Consider the following 18,526-nt stretch of genomic DNA (forward strand, 5'->3'; position numbering starts at 1 on the left):
ACTGAAATTTGAAAGCTGATACATAGGTGTGGTATGAAAGAGCTGTGGTAGGGGACACCTGGGTGGCTCAGTCAGTTAAGTGTCTGCCTTGGCACAGGTCTTGATCTCAGAGTCCTGGGATGGAGCCCTGCAGCAGGCTCCCTTCAGCACAAGTCTGCTTGTCCCTCTCCCTCTGCCTTTCTCCTCCACTTGTGCTCTCTTTCTCTCAAATAAATAAATAAAATCTTTCTAAAAAAAGAAAAAGAATATTATTGCAGATGCTAAAACCAATGTCAGACTAGTCAAGTTCTAGTTACACCTATTGATACTATACTAACCAGTATTTTCAAATTTTAATTTTAGGTGTCACATAACACTAATATACCAATAAAAAGAAACCATAAGTGTATGTGTCAAAATACAGGAGGAAGACCACAGCTAAACTTTATGGAAAAACCTACCATCATGTAATTAAGCATGCTGCTAAAACATTTTTGGCTATTTTTCTATTTATATTTCTATATACATTGAAGACAGAGCCAATTAGTGAATGAGTTTATAGGAAGGTATAAAGGTCATTTTAAAGTCCTGATTTTGGGTGTGTCAGTGTTTGTCATAACAGAAGGAAGGCCAAAAAATGGTTGTAAATATCATAAAAGGAAAAAATACTGTTGAAAAAAATCTGTCTTTAAAAACAGCGGCAAAACCCCTGTCTCCCTAGAGTCTGCATTATCACCCTCCCAATGGATGGGGAGCTTTCAAGCAAATCTACAGTAGAAGGAAAACCTCTCCAGGAAGCCAGTGTCTTTCCAAACAAGGAAAGCAGGTTTCTTTCTATTGTCGCTTCTTTCTCTCTCTTCTGGGAATTGGTTTCCCTTCCGATAGCAACCCAGGAAGGGGTGGTGCGCCCCAAGTTAGCAGGGCTCTGCCAAATACCAGAGGCTCTTCTTTGGAAGAGAGAGGCTCCTCCTTTGGACGTGAGGCGCCCCTACCAGAGCGCGCGCTTACAGAAACGGAAACCACTAGCTGTGCCGAAGTGAGTCAAGTGATGAAATCAAGACTAGTGCATGGGAAGGAAGCTCACCCAATAGCTCAGGAACCTAACTGGTGACAGAAGCTGCTGAACCTTGCTCGAGGAAACCATACGAGCTAATAGTTGCAGCCGTCATGAGGTGGTTCTCGGGGGCACTGGGCCCCCCAGTCTCCGGGCAGCGCACTCCTTCATTTTGGAGAACCGCAGAGAAAGGCAGAAGTGTGTGAAGGAAATACAGACTTCTGGTTCCCCAAGGACCCAGACGGAGTTCTGGTTACAAGGCGACCACTGCCACCAGGTCAGTGCAGGACTCCTCAAATGTAGACGGGCGGAGGCGCGCCTCGCTTGGAAAACCAGCCTCCCTGTCCGCGGAGACAGAAGGGCGCGGCGGCTGTGCTCCGCCGGGACGGCGCCCCTACCCAGCGCGCGGCGCGCTCGGTCCTCACCTGGAGCGCTCAGGTAGGGCTTGGGCGGGGCAGGAGGCTGGCGCGCAGGCGCGGGACGGGGGCCTCGCCCCTGCCGACGTCGCAGGCTGGAGCTCACCTGGGAGACTCCGAGAGGAAGCGGAGCCTCGGTTCGGCCTCTCCTGGCAACGCAGGAGGCCCAGCGGGAAGGCAGGAGGCGGCGGCGGCGGAGGAGGAGCTGGACTGAGCGGCAACTGTAGCGACAGCAACCAGAGGCGCCGCCGCCGCCACCACCTGCACCTGGCTCCCGGCCCAAGTCCAGCGCCCGCCCGGCGGCTGCTTCCCGCCGTCCTGCCGTGCCCACCCGCCAGGTAAGCGGGCGGGCCGGCGCTCGGACCAGGGGGAGGGAGGCCAGTAGACCCTGGGCAGCGTCGGAGGAGGCGGAAGGACGGACTCCAAGGTTCACGGGGTGGGGAGAGGGGTACGGTCCCAGCGGCCGGTTGGAGGTGGTCTCGAGAGCAGTGTTTCAGTTGCCCCTCCCGAGACGCCGAGAGGGGCGCCCGAGGCCGGGGCAGGTGGCGCTCCGGGGGTAGCCCTGTGCCCCTGGCAGTCTCTATAGGGAGGGCCCCGAGGAGCCGGACCCAGGCAGAAGTCCCGGTGGTCCGCAGCTTGACCCCGGGAGACTCTCAGAGTGGGGGGTCTCAGGGGCAGGGTAGGCGCGAGACGGCCGCGTTTCCACGCGTGCTAACAGGTTGCTGGTCTCCTCTCGTTCCTGTGCCGGGGCGGCCGGGGGGGGGGGGGGGGGGGGCCTGGAGGGGGGGCAAGTCCGCGACGGGAAAGGGCATGGCTTTGCCAGGCAACTTTCCCAGCCGGACCCCAGACAGTCCTAGGCTGGAAACCGCGGCCGCCTGAGCCATTTAAATGGTTTCCGAGTGGTTTGGAAAGCGCTCTGTGGTCGGGACGCGCACATCCCTCTCTGTCTCCCTCTCCTTTCTGGTCTCTACACTTTTCCGGGTGCACTCCCTAAACCAGAGCTGCGCCCACTTTCCGGTTTGATCGAGAAGAGTTATTTTCTTCGTGGCAGGAAGAAATCCAACTGCCACTCACCAACCGCACACCCTCTTGTTAAAGGACCTGTTGACTTAACGACCCGTATATCGCGGCTCTGGTTTGCCTGTGGCATATGACTCAAAGGTTCAGAAAAACTTTTGTTTCGGGATCCTGCCACGACTGAACCGGGGTGTGCCAGGCCCAAATTCCTTTCCTGCCCAATTAGGCTTCTGAAGCTTAAGAAATGAGGATGAAACTGGTCCTTACCTTAGCCTTTTATTTCCTTCTCTCTCAAAACTCATCAGAAACACTTCAAACTCATTCAAATAACTATTTCTGTTTTTAGAACCCCATAGAGTTGACTATTTTTCTGATTTTTAGAAAAATGTTATTAAGCCAATGTAACTTGCTATAAAGTTATACTACATAATGAAGACATTTACATTCAAATTCTGTTGTTAAAAGATAAGAAAGTTGCTGTATTTTCATTTGAGAATTTCTGGTTGTAAGAACATATGTTGTTTCTTTTACTGTATACATTTTCTTTGAGTCTGTGGCTAAAAGACATGAGGTTAAAGTCATACCCTACAATTAGAGTTTCTTTAAATTTAACTTTTGCTTTTAATACCCGAAGTTTAGCATACGTATTAGTTTAAACATTCTGACAGTTTATTTGTACCAAGCATCTTTCTTTTTATATTGCTTTAACTACAGCATTTTACATAAAGATTTCTAATAATAAATGGCAAGTCTATTGCCTACATTTGTTTACTGCTATATTTGCTCATTTAAAAAAATATTTTAAATTGCACATTTAACAAAATGTCTTAGGCAAATCCTATAGCTTATTATTGTTTTTATTAAATGTTTTGTTTAAATTCAATTTAATGAACATATATGGTATTATTAATTTCAGAGGTACAGTTCAGTGATTCATCAGTCTTATATAACACCCAGTACTCATCACATCACATGCCCTCCTTAATGCCCCTCACCCAGTTACCCCACCCCCACCCCTCCAGCAACCCTCAGTTTGTTTTCCGTAGTTAAGAAAAAACTTATGGTTTGCCTCCCTCTCTTGTTGTTTTTGTTTTATTTATTTATTTTTTTAATGTGCAATAAAAGGTAAAAAGTCAACCACACAAACAGGGTGTAATTATTTTTTAAACATTTTTTAAAAAGATTTTATTTATTTATTCTTCTACCCACTAAAAAATTAAAAAAAAAAAAAAAAAAAAAAAAAAAAAAAAAAAAAGATTTTATTTATTTATTTGACAGAGAGAGAGACACAGTGAGAGAGAACACAAGCAGAGGTGTTAAACTATCTGTAAAATAGAAAAAAAAAAAAAAACTTCCCTAGATTAAGTTAGTGAGGCCTTAAGTCAGGAATCTCCTCCTGTCCTAGTATTATCAAGATCCCCTTATCACTTTGGATACTCAGTCAGTCCAATCAGTTGGTGCCAAACCAAGGCTGAGAGAGAGATTCTAACGGCAGTTCAGCCAGCAAGTTAGCAGTAGACATAGCATTATTATTCCAGAGACTTGACTCAAGGCCCGTGTTATTCTTTGACCACCCTTAATCCCACTTATCATAAGGCATTTATCTTTTTGTCTTTCATACAGTTTGTAAGACCTTTATGGGTACAGAATAGTCCATTGTTCTTTGTCCAGCCCTAATTTAACTTAACTTGTCCAGATGATGCCTGACTCTAGGGAGAATGAGTGAAGATGTCATTCTTCTCTTACTGTGGACCACATGTGTATTGAAGATGCCATGTGGATTAAGATGTTTAATCCTTCGTTGGTATTTCAGAGCCACAGTTAATTTTTGAGTCAACACGGACAACATAATTTAGTCTTCTGATCTTTTATTATATTGGCTTAAAATATATTTTATAAGGCAGCAACCCAGGGTCATCCCTCCATTGGCAACACTCTAGATTTTTGACTGGCAAGCACACTTCAACATTAGTATTTTTAAAACTTCTTTTTGGACTGCAATCCTCATTAAGAAACTGCTTCAGTTTAGTCTGTGTCTGTGTGTGTGTGTGTGTGTGTGTGTGTAACAAGGCTTACAAAACAATATTTAGCCACACAATGTTGATTTTCTCTATTATTTTAAAAAAATCTGGTCTCAACACACTGGATTGATTTTTTATGACCACAAATGGGCTGGAACCTACATTGCAAATTACAGCATTCTATTGAATTGGAATTTTGAAGGCTGATTTTTCTATTAGCATACTGCATCATGTACATACACATATTTGAAAGAAAGAAAACCAAGCTGTACATTTTTAAAAATATAAAATTATAATCCTCATTAAACATTTAGGGCTGGAGACTCTAGGACCTGATGCTAGACTAAATCTCTCAAACATAGGAACTGCATGAAACTTCACTGTACGTTAGCATATTTTAAATGGATCCTTCAACCTCATGTAGTATGTTTGGACAGGGAAAACTGGAAGGATTTTTCTCAGGGGATTTTTTTTTTTTAAAGATTTTATTTATTAATTTGACAGACAGATCACAAGTAGGCAGAGAAGCAGGCAGAGAGAGAGGGAGAAGCTGGGAGAAGCTGGCTCCCAACTGAGCAGAGGACCCTGGGATCATGACCTGAGCCGAAGGCAGAGGCTTTAACCCACCGAGCCACCCAGGCGCCCCTCTCAGGGGATTTTGATAGTAACAATTATCAAGTGAAAGTTTGAGAGAAAAATAATTCTTTCCAGCTCTGTTCTAAGTCCTAAATTTTATAGCACATTAATAGTGCTTAGATGGGATGTTAAAAAAAATTATTTGAGTAAACATAAGCCAGTTTATTGTTGGTTTGTAGTCTGTTAACATTTTATATATTTTTTTCTTTTACTATGAAACAGATATAAGAGACAAATTCTAGAAATCAGACTCCTAACCCCTAAAAAGACTAGACTGGGAGATTGAGAGTTTGGTTGAGATCCCTAAGTGACCTGTAGGGATATAGACTTGGAAACTGATGGGATGATTAAGCCTTCCATAGAAGCTTTTAATTTTCACTCCTGATAGAAGGAATTTTTTTCCAAAAGAGAATTAGTATATTTAATATTTTGCAAGTGATCAATGCCCAGATCATCTTGAGGACATATTCGGTTCTCTGGTTCATAAAATGTAGAAATGCATTTATTCTGAGAGATCTTTTATGACTAGAAAATCTGTTTGAGAAGGATGTATTATCAATCACCTAATTATGCATCTAGTTAATATCAGAATAATTCATTTTCTGTAATTTGAGTAATTTTAACATAATTAATGTACTGCTAATAGCAACATTGAACTCAAACCAATGCCAGCAATGGCAAGAGCCTCAAATGCATTAATTTATGTGGTAAAGCAGAGACAGGTAGGACTCTGAATTGTAGGTCATTAGTAACTATTGACAGATGAAGTTTCCTTGAGTCATTCTCTGAGTTGGGCTCATATTTTTGCCACCAAATAGAGAATATTTCCCCTAGAGTACATTTTCCCTATAATTGTTTTAGTTTTTTTCTTTTTTTTTTTAAATCTTTATTTATTTATAATTGTTTTAGTATTAAACTGTCCCAACCAGTTTGTTCATCTATCCCATTGCCCACAGGACATTTTTAAGATGTCATAATTGTCTGAGATTATACATGAGTAAACCAGAACCTTCATCCCATCAAAGACGAAAACAAAAACAATCTATTTTACTTCCTATATTTTATTTATAGGTGTTACTACTTTTAGCATTTCATAGCCACAATTCCAAACTCCCCCCCTCCGAAAAAAAATCCCTGAAAACCAAAATGTTTTGGTAACTCATTTATCAGCAAAACTTGAACTCAATTTGCTACGAAAACTAAATGCACTGTCAGGAAGCTATTTACCATCTATTCCACTTGGTGGAATGTGTCTTGCTACAGATACACTGCTATATTTGATTACATGGTGCTGTTCCAGGCACTGCTGGGGGTACACTGTTATATTGGGTATGTAAACCATATCTCCTTTCTAACATCCAAAATATTCTGATTTTTTTCAAAATATTCTGAGTTTTTTTTTAATGATAGGACTTTTTAAAAAAGATTTTATTTAGTCATTTGATAGAGATCACAAATAGGCCAAGAGGCAGGCGGTGGGGTGGGCAGCAGGCTCCCTGCTGAGCAGAGCGCCCGGTGCGGGAGCTCGATCCCAGGACTCGGGGATCATGACCGGAGCCGAAGGCAGAAGCTTTAGCACTGAGCCACCCAGGTGCCCCAATATTCTGAGTTTTAAAATGTATTTGGCTCCAGGAATTTTTGGAGAATGGCTTATGGATCTATACCACTATCCAACTGTCATGGCAGAAATTCAGAGGTCATTTTTTTATTCTTTTTTTTTTTTTTAACTTCCACAACTATCAGATCACTGAATCTGTTAACATTTTCTGCCTTTCCTTCCCCCACAAACTCTACTTCTGCTCTAGTTCAGGGTCTTATCAACTCTTAACTGGGGTACCATAGCCACCTGCTACCTACTATCTTAGCAGATGGCATTAAGCTCAAATCCATCCTCAGCAGAACCCCTCAGCTAATGATCTCTTAAAATGTAAACCTGAATTTCTTTTTCCTCTACTTAAACCTTTTTTTTTTTAAAGATTTTATTTATTTATTTGATGGAGAGAGCGAGATCACAAGTAGGCAGAGAGGCAGGCGGGGGGTGGGGGGTGGGGAGCAGGCTCCCCGCTGAGCAGAGAGCCCGATTGGGGGGGCTCGATCCCAGGACTCTCGATCCCAGGAACCTGAGATCATGACCTGAGCTGAAGGCAGAGGCTTAACCCATTGAGCCACCCAGGTACCCCGAATCTTTTAATAACTTATCATTGCTCAGGATAGAACTCATGGCCCTTAAAATGGTCCCACAAAATCTGACCCTTGCTTAACTCTGGATCTGTCCTCTGTAAACCAAAATTTTATATTCCAACAACAGATTTCATTGTTTTTTCCTGTGTGCTTTTCTCTTGTTAATCACCCCTTCTGAGATACCTTCCTTTTATCTTTACCTCTATAACTCTGATTCTTAAGACTCAGTTCTCACGTCACTTAGGAAATTGTACCACCCTTCCCCCACACACACACCTCAACATACACCTGAGCTGGGGATGAGATGTCCTATGCATAATTCTGCCATGCATTTTACATATATGATTTAATATAGTCTGCTTTTGTGCCTGTACACACACACACACACACACACATACATACACAACACCTTTAGATATTCGCAAAGCATGGAATATTTCTCTTTCCTCTAAGCCTATTATGAAGTAAAAATATTAGGGGAAGGGTGCCTGGGTAGCTCAGTGGGTCAAGCCTCTGCCTTTGGCTCAGGTCATGATCCCAGGGTTCTGGGATCGAGCCCTGCATTGGGGGGGGGTGTCTCTGCTCAGCAGGGAACCAGGCCCCCACTGCCTGCCTCTCTGCCTACTTGTGATCTCTCTCTCTGTTAAATAAATAAAATCTTTAAAAATATATATATATGTTCAGGGAAAAGTGACCCAGGGAGGGGAGTGACATCAGGCAAGCAGGATATTTGCTTTTTTATGGGCAACAACCACAGAAATTGAGTTAGGAAACTTGTTTCATGTACTTAGTCTATTGAATTTAGATTGCTGTTATTTCCATCTTATTCTTTTGAATTCAATATTATTTTTGTGCCTTTTGGTTTTGTTCCAAGACCTGGGTTTTACCATTTAGAAGTGAAGAGTTAACTTTGTGATTGGAATGTCTTATCGTTTTTGTTTATGAATGTTTTACAACTAAGAATATTGCTACTGGTGAGGAGTTAAAGGGGGCAGCTTTTACTTAAATCATAATCAGACTAGACCAGAAAAAAAAAAAAAAGCTCTCTGTCAGTTTTACCTCTTATGTAAATACTTTTCAGATCTCTCTTCTTTTCTCCATTCCTGTTTCCTGTCACTACCATCATCTCCTGCCTGGATTTTTGCAAATGGCCTCCCTATTGATTATCTGAATTCTTCCTGTTTGGTTCCCCATGCTATACCCAGAGAGAGCTTTTCAAAACATTCAAAACTGCTTAAAGCCCTTCATTTCCTTAGGATAAGGCAAATTCCTTGACTCAGCCTAAAGGCCTGGCACAATTTTACTCCTGTGTAGTACGCACACTTCTGCCATGTTACTCTCTGTTCTGGCTCTGCTCGCCTTTTTTTTATTACCATGTTCCTCCTGCCTTTGTCTTTTCTTCGAGTGTCACTGTCCCTTCCTGGGACTCTCTTCTATCCTCTTTTGGCCTATCTAGCTAAAGCTCATCTTCAGATTTCAGTTTGAGCTCCCCCTTTCCAACACTAAGTAGAATTTTTCACCAGTCTTCCCCCGTCACCCTCACCCCTAGCTGCAGATTAAAAGTGAAGACTGTAGGCTCAAGAAATAAAGTCCAACTTAATACCTGGGAGTGTTAACTTTGTGAGTTCTCTCACAAAGGGAGCAGACTTTAATACGTGGTTCATGTTTTTAAAATTAGAATTTAGTTGTTAATGTCTTTGTATTTTTTTATTAAGTAACCAAAGTTCGTATCTGTTGTCTTAATAAGTTTTAGTCCTTATTTGCTATTTTACTATTGAGCACTTATGTGCCAGGCATATTTTAAGCAATTTACATGAATTAAACATTTAATCTTCAAAGCCACTTAATGAGGTACATGCTGTTTTTCTCCCTATTTTAGAGACAAGAAAATTGAGAGATTAAGTAATTTGCCTCTGTCTACAAGGCCAGTGAAATGTCAGAGCGAGTATTCAAATCCAAGCTGTCTGATTCCAAGTCCTGTACTTGTATCCTGCTTCTATGTAAATAAAATTAGAAAGAATTATTAAAAGGCTTACAACAGCAACAGCAACAAAAATTCAGTCAACTCTTTTTTTTTTTTTTTAATTTAACTTATTGTGGGGATAAAAATGATGCTTTAGTGTGCAGAGTTACAGGTTATCATTCTACTAGCATACTAACATATCTGTGGGATCCCCAGGATCCCAGTGTTGGGCTCCCTGCTTAGTGGGGAGCTCAGTGGCTTCTCCCTTTCCCTCTGCTTTGCCCCCTCCCCTCCTGCTCTCTCAGTCACTCTCTCAAATAAATAAATCTTCTAAAAAAATTAAGAAAAGAAAATTTAAAAAATCCAGTCAGCTCTCATCTTCCCCAGTCCTGCTGCCTCCAGGTAACAACTTTAAACTCTTTTAGGTGTTTCTTCCAGTATTTGCCTTTTGCAATAATATGCATATACTGCTATTTCTTAATTTATCAATATTTTATATTATCTATTGACTTCCCATTAAAATAGGTAAATATCTAGCTCTTTAACACATGTAACCCTTGCTCTCCCTTCTTCCATCTCCCAATATAATTCTCACATTTTTGTTTCCACTTTAATATTTTCTTATGGTTATTATGTACATTTTGTTTGCTAATTAATTACATGAGTATATTGTGAGTCTGGGTAAAATGTTTTTAATCATGGCGTTAATAATCCATTTAAGAAAAAGATAGCTTGGTTTTTCCACATATCAATTTCTATTTCTCTATATTCCCACATCATCTCAGTATGATTTTTCTACATAATCACACCAATTTATTGGTTTCTTCTGACGCTCTCTATCCTCTTGTTCGAATTTGGACTATTGCTTTCTAGACCTGTTCCACAGCAGTTGTTTGGGATTTCTCTTTACTGACATTTTTTTTTTTTAAGAATTTATTTATTTGACAGAGAGTGAGAGAAGGAGAGAGAGCACAAGTTGGGGGAGCAGCAGAAGGAGAGGGGGAAGCAGGCTCCCTGCTGAGCAGGGATCCCAATGTGGGACTCGATCCTAGGATCCTGAGATCATGACCTGAGCCGAAGGCAGAGGCTTAACCCACTGAGCCACCCTGGTGCCCCTCTTTACTGACATTTCTGATGGAGTCCCTATTTCTTATATATGGGTGAATTTGTTGTTTATTTACTTTTTCATATGGATGGAATACATTCCCCAGTAACTTCTTGAGAAATGATGAATGGAATTAAGAAATTTGAGATATTATATGTCAGAAAATCTTTATTCTACCTTCAATTTTTTTCCAGCTTATTTTTTAAGTAGTTACTCTATTGAGATGGTCCAAAGTTAAAAAAAAAAATAAGGAGGTGTATATGATAAGTCTTCCTTTCGCTGTTGCCCTCTGACACCTGGTTTTCCTCCCTGTGAGCAAACAATGCTTTCTTTATATATATATGTGCATATATATAATATATATAAATTGCATACATAAAAATGCAAATTAATCTTTTTTTAATTTAACTTATTGTGGAGATGCCCTCATATCAGCATATAAAGTACCTTTTTTTTTAATTGTTTTTTTTTTTTTATTTGACAGAGATCACAAATAGGCAGAGAGGCAGTCAGAGAGAAAGAGAAAGAGGGGGGATGAGGAGGAGGAAGCAGGCTCCCTGCTGAGCAGAGAGCCTGATGTGGGACTCGATCCTGGGACCCTGGGATCATGACCTGAGCCGAAGGCAGAGGCTTAACCCACTGAGCCACCCAGGCGCTCCGCCTTTTTTTTTTTTAACCTGGCATAATATTCCATCATATGAACCTATCATGATTTATTTATCTATTGCAATTTATTCTTCTAATCGGTAAAGTTGTCAGTTCCAGCATTTTGATGTTGGATACTAGCATATTAGCATATCTGTGGGGTAAATTTCTAGACGTTATCCTTACACCTGATTGATACATTGATGGAGGCAAGTAGTATGAGATGTTGAACGTTTGGAGTCAGATGGGTAAAAGAACACTTGATACTAAATACCTGGTGGCATGGTGGGTCCTTCCGGGGACTGTTAATAGTGCAGAGAGGGCTTCTGATGCAAATTATTATTTTCTTTGTTTTATTTGAGCTTTTTGACCATGACCTTTGTTCTTTCAAATATGACCCATCATTTTGAACTTGTTAAGACTTGTTGCTATCATTACCTCAGTCTCCTTCTCATACTCATTACCCTTTGTCATTACCTCTTTTAGCATTTGTGGCCTCTTGCCCTGTTATTTTAGCTCCAGGTCTTCCTCTGCAGATAATCTAGAACAGAGAACACACGAGTGAAGCACCCATCTTCACATACTTCATTATTAACGACCTTCTGAGGCTTCACATTGACTCATTTGCTGAAGTCAGCTAACCCTAACTTCCAGATATCTTATCAAGACTCCACACCCCTCCTATTCAATCTCTCACATGGATTACTTTTAATAGTCTCCTAACCACCTTCAGTCTTCTTACTGGCATGCCTCCCTCTTCCCCCAAAATCCAAATTCAGCACAGCTTTGAGAATAACCATTTTAAATTTCAGTTGTGGAATTAGGTCATCACCTTACTTGAAATCCCTCAGTGCCTCTCCCCTTTGCCTAAAGAATTAAGTACAAATCCCACAGAATTAGGTACCCCTCTCTTCCCTATATGGAGCTTGGCATTCAGCATTCTTATTGGCCTCACTATGTAATTGTCTGTGTATGGTTCGAAGGAAAATTATTCTGTCTGAGGTCGGCTTTTGAGAAAAGAAAGTTTAGTCTGGCACTGGCTTATTTCCATCTGAAACATGTTTTAGCAAGACTTTTTCATTCTTTCCCTATGAGGGGTGGGTAATGTAGGAATTTCAGATGGTGACTAGATAAGTGGAGTGATATTGTATGTTTTAGAATAGGTACAAAATCACCTGATCTCAAAGGCAGACATTGCTTTTATGCCTATTTTTTAAATGATGTTATGGATTTATGAAGGACTATTTGGTTCTTTTACATCTGGGGATGTGAAAGTTAATGGAGACTAGGTAAATATAGGGAAATATGTAAATTTCAGGTTGAAGCCTTTTTGGATTTCTAGACCAGGAGTTGGCAAACTACAGCCTTTGAGCCAAATTCTATCCGCCACCTGTTTTTATAAACAAAATTTTATTGGAACTAGCTGTGCCCATTCATGTGTGTATTGTGTATGATTGCTTTTGCAAAACAAAAATAGAGTTGAGTAGTTGTAATAGAGACCACCCAGTCCACCAAGTAAAACACATTTACTGTTTAGGCCTTTGTGGAAAGCTTGCGGACACTTTTTCTAGAGGGATAGAACCTGAGGTGGAGGATGAGGACCCACGGAGTTGTAGATAAGCTTGTAGAAAGTGAGTGCTAAGTGACAACCATCGAGCAGCAAGCAGTCTCACTCACTTGCTCCTGCATTCCTCTCTCCCTTGGAATTCCGAGGCCTCGAAAGGGAGAATGAGTAGATAGAAATTGTCTACTACTTGTGAGTTTTGGGACTCCTTCAAAAAATGAATGTTCAATGAACTTATTGTGTGGAACCTGCATCCCCATCCTCTGGGTTCCATGACAAGGCTCAGTACACTCTCCCTTTGCTAACATAGGAGAAAAACATAAGTGAGGAAAGTGCCTGCATTAGTGGAAAAAAAAAAATCTGTGGTTGTTCTCCTTTGTAGGCCATTAAGATTGGCTCCCTGGTTTCAGTGGAGATGGTGGGATACCATAGTAGCAGAAGACAAGTAGCATTTATTTAATCACCAAAGACAAAGTAGGGGTATATACAATAATGGAAATCAGGGACAGAGATGTAATCAGAAGGCATTTGTTTTTTTGCAAATGGGATGAATGAAATAAATACAGTACCACAGTATCACCTTGTGTATAAAGCAGAAAAAACTCTAGACGTGGTGGCAGAAACATTGACCTTAGTTGCCACAGTTGAGCATCATTACCTCTCACCCGATAAGTGTCATCACCAAATGTAAATCGGTTCTCGGGCTCAGAGCCCTTCAGTTGAATTTGAGGCCTAGTCTTGAGGAAGTCTCCACAACTGCTTCAAGCATACAACACAGATCTTCCTCAAAAGCCTTCTCCAGATGGACCTGTAGCCATGCTTTGGGGAGAAGAAAATACTCAGACCTTTCATACCAATTCCTAGGGAGCCAAAATACCATTTGTGGCCCTCTCATCATAATGGGGAATTACAGTAATTAGGTAATAGATGGAGTCTTCACTCAAGTCTGACTCATAGGGGGCTTAGCTGTCAGAGATCTACCCTGTGCCTATTTCCCCGTTTCCTTAATGTATAATTGGGGTAGACATTCTGGATGACTGGCAGAGAATCCCTATATCGTTCTCTAAGTCATAGATTGAGGACCATTGTGATAGGAGAGCTAAGTGGAAGACCTTAGAACTTTTCCTCCTTCTAAGATAGTAAATCAGAAATAATACTGTTTCCCCAAGGGAATTGTTGAGATCAGGGCCACCATCAAAGCTTCGAAATGAGACTTGAGATATCTATCATATCTCATTTAACTCCCTTATTTGGCCTGTGCAGAAGTTGGATGAATCTTAGAGAATGAATGGACTATTGTAAACTTAATCATTGAATGATTCCAAGTGTGCCTGCTGTCCCAGATGTATTATCTTTACTTGATATAATCAACCCAGCCTCTGGCACTTGGTATGTAGCTATTGACTTGGTTAATTGATTTTTCTCCGTATCAATTTACAAGGGCCACCAAAGGCAATTGCCTTTTATCTAGCACAGCCAAGGCCAGGTCAGTTCTCCTGTCCTAGAAATCTCAATTATCCCAACAATCCACAAAATATCACTTTGATTTGCTATGTTGATAATATTATATTGATTGTATCTGATGAACAGGAAGTAGCAAGTACTTTAGATATCTTTGTGAAGTATATGAGAACCAGAGGATAATCAGACCCACAGAAATTCGGGAGCTCTTCAGTAACATTTCTGGACATTCAGTTGTTACTATACTTAATCGACCTTTATTTTGGGAGGCAACATTTTCTTTTCTCCTTCCCATTTTCTTTTCTTTTCTTTTTTTTTTTTTTTTAACAAATTATTACATTGACGTTGTTAGAAATTAAGTTTATAATTTAGTCTTTAGGTAAAAATGTTTGGTGGGATTGTGACCGAATTTGAAAAGTAATTCATATTGTCACAGTAATGGGTACAGTGGCTGTTGGCACTCTGCATCTCATTTCGAGGTTTCCTCTGCACTTGTAAGGAGGATCCTTGCATCTTGTTTGGTGGAATATAGAGCTGTTTTGTAATTGTACAGGAGTTCGAATGTGTGAGAAAGTGTGTGCATATGGAAACTGAGTAGTCAAAAGGGTAGATTATGCTGTTATCAATTTATTGTCTCTCAGTTCCAAATTTATTCTCTTCTGCTCTACAGTAATGGGTGAGGGCCCTGTCGATATTTCTCCTTTGCTGACTGGCATTGATGGTAAGCCTTATCAATAGAGGGCACTGGAGGGACACTGAAAAGTAGAAGGTGTTTCCCTTCCTGGCTTCAGGGTGGCTTCCTGGTTAGGCTCTCTTTGGGCATACTTTTTCTCTACTTCTCAGCCTCCACATTGTTTTCTCTAGTGTTAAGTAATTGCATGGTGCATCTTTCTCTAGAGCTGGCACACCCCTGGCCTGTCCACTTTCTCCAGAGCTTGACTTGGGCAGTAATGTTGTACCCTGGGATCATAGACATCATGGACCTATTCCCTAGCCTAAGTCACTGATCCCGACACTCTCTGTTAGACCCCACACATGTGCACACTGGGGGCCCCACAAAACTGGGTATCTAGGGAGCCTGCTTCCCAAATTTTATTCCAGGACCAATTTGGCACCATATTGGCCCAGGCTATACATGAAAATGCACTAGACTGTAGGGGACAGCTTTTTAACTCCAGAGGCCATCCGCACCCAGAAGCCAACAGTTATCCTAAGCACATAGCAAGTTCCAGGGTTTGATACCTCCCTCTGAGTGGCTTCTTCTGGAACTCCAGAGGGCAGATTTTTTGGACGAGTTTCACTAGTGAGACACATATGTCGGTTTTCCACCATCAGGAAGCCAACACTGTGCTCTCTCAACAGAGATCTCTGGTTCTCAGTGCGGGTGAGGGGAGGGTTCTTTCTTGGGCCCTCATCTCAGCCTTGTGGATAGTGGTTGCCCCTTAAGTCTACTCCTATATTATTTAAAATTCTCTTTCACTCACTAACTCAATTCCCTGTTACTCCAGTCCTCTCTTAATAATAGATAACTTACCTTTTTCAAATCACTATGTAGTTTCTGTCTCCTTACTAATCTGAGGGCCATCTATTATGTTTACAAGGTAAATACACAGACAAACCTTTTAAAATGTAGTCCTTCTGTCCAGGGGAAGTACTAGGTAAGTGGGTAATCTGTAGGACCACTCAAATCACTCCTCAAAATTACTCTCTACTATGCCATAAATTATCAGTATATAGCTTTCATAGCTACCTCCAGAATCTGCCTCCTGCTGCAGATTCATTCACAGTAGCTGGAGAGTACGTGAGCTCCCCTTCACCATCATCCTGCCCTCTCCCGAAAGAGTATTATAATTCCATAATTACTTGTTTGCTCCAAGCTGTAAACATAGAATTGGCTGGTCCAGAAATCAAGAGCCTTTCTATAACCTTTCACCTTCAAAGATAATATTGCTAATGGAGATGCTTATCTGACCAGGTTTAGCTGAGAAGTTGGATGTTTGACCACACGCTTTTCTATATTAAAACCTGTGCCTCTAAGTTATTGGCAGTCGGCTATGTCAGTAGGCTATTTGTCACATAACCTGCAGAGACGACTGTTCAGAAAGCCATCCTCTTTTATGACAATTAACATGCAGTTAGCTGTCTGCTGGTGGCATTTTCCAGCCAGCCAGCGCAACTCTAGTCTTTAGCTGGGATCTTTGGGGTATTTCTGCCTCCTCCTCCTGGGAGGCAGCATGTAGCCATCTCAGTGCAATTTGCTTTGCGTCAGTGTTTGTCACCTGTCATACATCCACAAGTCACTTCCTGCTCAGAAGAACTGCAGACAAGGATGTGGACACAGACTTAAACATAATCAAAACTAACAAACCACAACAACAAATCACCGTGAAATTTGATTCTAACAATGAATACAAGCAGAATGACTTCCTGCCACTCCTCCCTTCCCTAACCAGCAGATGAGGGCACTTAATACAATTTCTGCCCAAGCACATAAGGTTTATTATTAGGGCAAGTTTTTTGTTGTTGTTTTGTTTTGTTTTTTTTTAATTTGATTAGGAAATCTAGATGATAATGTGTGGCAATGATCCAATATGTATTAATTTTGCAATGGTATACTTTTTTTTTAAGATTTTATTTATTCATTTGACAGACAGAGATCACAAGTAAGCAGAGAAGCAGGCAGAGAGAGGAATGGTATACTTTTCTTAATCTATAATCTATACTACATTATAGGTATAGAGCTTTGTAATTTTTTGGTCTTTTGTGATTACTCCTAACCCTTTATAACATGCTTTCATTCATACGGTAGCAAGCAAGTTTCATATACCAATTAGGCTTTATGCCAGTTAAAGTCACCTGGAACCAGACCCCAAATCCCTGAGGATGTAAAAAAAAAAAGAGTTTATTGTCAGGAATATAGGAACAAGAAATGGAAAGAAACACTTTCCTCTTCTTTTATTAAATGTTACTTTCATGTGCAGTTATGAAATGTTCTGTTTTCACTACTTTAAGAGATTGCTTCAGTTGGAATTTTTAAATTAAACTAACAACTAATGTTTTTGCAATGTGTCCTTTCCACCTGGAAGGGACAACAGAGACTGAAGATGGATTTTATCTTGATCTTTTCCTATTTGAATCTGTATTTAAACAACATCCTCAGGTGATTTATTGTTATAGTAGAGTTTGAGAAACCATAGTCTACAGAACTGGTGCCACAGCTTTGTAGTTATTTTAATTTGTGATATTTCAGTTCTTTTTGTTCAGAGAGAAAGATATTTTTACCCCTAAGAATAATCCATTGATTTTAACCCAGTCTCCACAGAGAATCTGTTAGATTCATGCATATTGTTTTAGTCTTTTAAAATATCATTTTGTGGATATTTTTATTTATTATTAATGCCCTCTTATAATGTCTACATATAATATTAGGATATAGATTGATATTCTTTAAGACCAGAGGCCTCGGAATTTTACTTTTTTTTCTAATTTTAGACATTTATACTTTAGAATTTAGAAGGACTTTGAATTTAAATTAATTTTTTTCTAGTTTTAAAAAATGATTTCATGGTATTCCTATCTCCTGTGAATCTGATGTTTTATAATTAGCAAATGACCATTTTAGATAGGTGTATTTAAAGGTTTAGAACATACAATAAGAACAAGAACTAATCATTTCTATATTCTGAAATTGCTGTTATGCTGATTTTTGTTTTTTAATCTCTGAAACTTCTGAGTTTAATTGGAAGTTGATTCTAGGAGAAATTTATTTTGTTTCACTGGCTATTTTCACATAGGTCTTCAAATTTGCTAAGTAGTGAGATCTAGGAATATAATGTTATTCCCTGGAATGGGAATCAAGTGTCCTGGTTTTCGTTAATTCATTTGTTTATTGTGTTTTATTGTTCAGAGTCTGATGGGAATAAAATATTTTTAAAATGATTTTACAGCACCATAATTTGCAATAAAACCCCAGTGCATCAATTATATCAGCATTAATCTCTAATAAGCCTTTTCAGGAAACTTTGGGTTATCCGTGCTTTGAATTTCATCTAATCTCTGTAAGTCAAAATAACTTTTGCTCATTTTATTTTTTTATTTTTTTTAAAAGACGTTATTTATTTACTTGAGAGAGAAAGAAAATGAGAGAGCATGAAAAGGGAGAGGGTTAGAGGGAGAAGCAGACTCCCTGCTAAACAGGGAGCCCAATTTGGGACTCCATCCCAGGACTCCAGGAACATGACCTGAGCTGAAAGCAGTCACTTAACCAACTGAGCCACCCAGGCACCCCACTCTTGCTCATTTTATATCAAGAATCTATTTTGAAAAACCTGTCCTTGGAATATTAGAAATTAATAGTGTGGTTGCCTTAGGATAGACATAGACCTTTCCTTTTCAGGTGCTAGTTTGATTTGCCCAAAGTCTTCTGACCTAGACCAGTGATTCTTAGCACCTGCTGCCCTTTAGAATTATCTAGAGAGCCTAAA

The 18,526-nt window shown here is 40.2% G+C and overlaps 1 protein-coding gene across 4 annotated transcripts in view; it reads left to right on the plus strand.

Moving 5' to 3' along the window:
• The first annotated feature begins 1,022 nt into the window (after positions 1-1,022).
• Positions 1,023-18,526, plus strand: part of GALNT3 (polypeptide N-acetylgalactosaminyltransferase 3) — a 45,820-nt gene continuing 28,316 nt past the window's right edge. The window contains exon 1 of one of the 4 annotated variants that reach the window (XM_013052028.2): positions 1,023-1,310. The gene's annotated coding sequence lies outside the window, so the exon portion shown is untranslated. Of the gene's footprint in view, positions 1,311-1,354; positions 1,472-1,656; positions 1,788-18,526 lie in introns of those variants that run through there. The other 3 variants (XM_013052027.2, XM_004743992.3, XM_013052026.2) reach the window with 3 other exon arrangements.

This window comes from Mustela putorius, unplaced genomic scaffold (genome assembly GCF_011764305.1).
Source record: "Mustela putorius furo isolate JIRA1106 unplaced genomic scaffold, ASM1176430v1.1 tig00003869_pilon_pilon_pilon, whole genome shotgun sequence".
Taxonomy (NCBI): domain Eukaryota; kingdom Metazoa; phylum Chordata; class Mammalia; order Carnivora; family Mustelidae; genus Mustela; species Mustela putorius.